Source organism: Gossypium hirsutum, chromosome A05, assembly GCF_007990345.1.
Source record: "Gossypium hirsutum isolate 1008001.06 chromosome A05, Gossypium_hirsutum_v2.1, whole genome shotgun sequence".
NCBI lineage: Eukaryota > Viridiplantae > Streptophyta > Magnoliopsida > Malvales > Malvaceae > Gossypium > Gossypium hirsutum.
This window is the reverse complement of record NC_053428.1, coordinates 51,176,819-51,179,278: the sequence shown is the minus strand read 5'-3', so window position 1 is coordinate 51,179,278 and position 2,460 is coordinate 51,176,819. Positions and strand designations below refer to the sequence as shown.

Below are 2,460 nucleotides of genomic sequence, written 5' to 3'. Positions count from 1 at the left end.
CGGATTTAGAGCGGGGAAAATCGAAGGTTATCGAGTAATTGATCCGATTCGTCAATTCCATGTACGAGGTAAGTGTACGTGATAAACATTGCTACAATTATGTTTTTAATGCTTTAATATTGCATAAATTGTATATATGTGACTACGATTGCGTACGATGACAAATCGACTATGTTAGGCACTTAATGTGCGTTTCAAAATAGCTTCGGCTATAAATAGCACTTAGTGGGTGAATTGGAATAGCTTCAGCTATATAGGCACTAAGTGTGTGATATCAAGGTAGCTTCGATTTAATGTGATGGCACTAAGTGTGCGAGATTGTTAGCGCTTCGGCTAATCATTTATGTAGTAAGTGTGCGAGTTCTTAGAGCATTGAAAGATTTCTGAATGATTTAACATGTTGAACAAAGATGTGAGAATGAAATAAATAAATACAGGAAAGTACAGGTACGTATGATACCTATATGGTAGTTTATACTATGTGTATGAAGCTTGATGAATTTGTATATACATGATAAAGGGTCATGGATTAGAATTGAATGATGATATGGGAACTACTAAGTGTTTATTAATTGATGATTTGTATATTATGAACTGTTGAGTATATTTGGTATGAACTTACTAAGTTATAAAGCTTACTGTGTGTTATTTGTCTTTTTTTTATAGAGTATCGAAGCTAGCTCGGACATCAAGGATCATCGAGAACCATCATCACACTATCGAATCAACTTGTTGGTACTTTTGAAGTTTTGTATATATGATATATGGCATGTATAGGCTAGTGTTATTTTGGTTTGTTTTGAGTCATGATATTAGCCATGAGATTTGGCTTGTAAATGTGGTATGTATAGCCATTTAAGTTGGCTTGAATTATGTGTTTGGTAAGTGTTACATGTGATGTATATAATGCTTTATGAGTTGGTTTGGTTTGAGATGATGATATGGTGTGTTATATGATTTGAAATAGATGGTAAGATTATGAGTTAATGCATTCGAAATTTATGCAAGTTGTGATGATTATGGATATATAGATTTGGTATGTTTTTGATTAAGGATTTCAGTATTTGAAATAGTTATGGATAGATAGCATGATATGTGAATGGCATAACATGTTTTGATTGCTAAAATATGTATTGAAATGGTATCATCTGGATTGCTTTGTGTACATGAGAGTAGGGTGGCAAATTGGCTTTTTAAATGGCCTATTTTTGTCAACACGGGCATGTGTCTCAGTCGTGTGTGACACACGGTCATGTTATACGGCCATGTGTCCCCTGGGGTACCCTTCAAATTAAAGTCAGTACACCTTACAATTTTGAAAAGGCCTAGACACACGGCGTGTCTACTGGCCCTGTGTATGGCACACAGGCTCGCACATGGGCGTGTGGTCGGTCGTGTGACCCAAGTCAGTAACCTCTCTAGTTCTCCCATGGTCATGGCACACGGGCGTGTCCTTAGTCGTGTGGTTCAAGTCAGTATGTATGCCCTGTTTTCACACGACTTGTAACACAGGCGTGTCTGGTGGCCGTGTGAGGCACATGGCCTGTTCACACGGGCATGTGACCCTTAAATGTTTTAAAATTTTCTAAGTTTCTCAAAATTTGCAAATGATATCGGTTTAGTCCCGAACCACTTCTAAGGATGTTTTAAGGTCTTGTATGACCTTAGAAGGGACAATATGATTGAGAGAAATGGATTTTGATATTAAATGTATAAATGTATGTGATGATGTGTTTTGGTCAATAATACCTAGTAACCTTACTCCGATGATGGATACGGATTAGGGGTGTTACATTTCTCGTTGAGGAACAAAGCAAAATAGTGGTTGAACTCTTTACCATGAGGTTCCATCACCTTATGGGCTCAAATAACCGAAAAGTTTCTGCTAAAGTACTTCCCACCGGCTAAGACAACCAAGTTGAGGAACGACATCTCTTCCTTTGTGCAGATCAATTTAGAGACATTATATGATGTATGGGAGAGATACAAGGATTTATTGAGAAGGTGCTCTCACCATGGGTTACCTCTATGGCTGCATGTTCAAACCTTCTACAATGGTTTGAATCCCTTAACTAGAATTAATCGACGCAGCAGTAGGTGGAACTCTGAATAACAGAACACTCGAAGCAGCTTATTAGTTTATTGAGGAGATGTCACTAAATAATTATCAGTGGCAAGTCATGAAGATGAAACAGAAGAAAGAAATTGGTGTTTTTAATTTAGATGCAATCACCATGTTATCAAACCAACAGAAATATTAAATAAAAAATTGATGGTTTATATATTTTTACGCAGGTAAATTCGGTGATGCAATGTGATGCAACTAGAGGTGGAATAAATAGTCCAGAATATTTACCCTTTAGCCCTAGCACAAAGAATGAGCACATCAATTATATGGGTAATAATTTTAGAACTCAAAATAACCCTTATAGTACTAAGTATAATGTAGGTTTGAGAAAC

At 36.6% G+C, this 2,460-nt stretch overlaps 1 non-coding gene across 1 annotated transcript; it reads right to left on the bottom strand.

The window, feature by feature from the left end:
- Window positions 1-1,915: 1,915 nt before the first annotated feature.
- LOC121229917 (small nucleolar RNA R71) lies at window positions 1,916-2,022 on the bottom strand. The gene has a single exon (XR_005927868.1). It is a non-coding gene; the product is annotated as a small nucleolar RNA R71 (small nucleolar RNA).
- Between the last annotated feature and the right edge of the window lie 438 nt (window positions 2,023-2,460).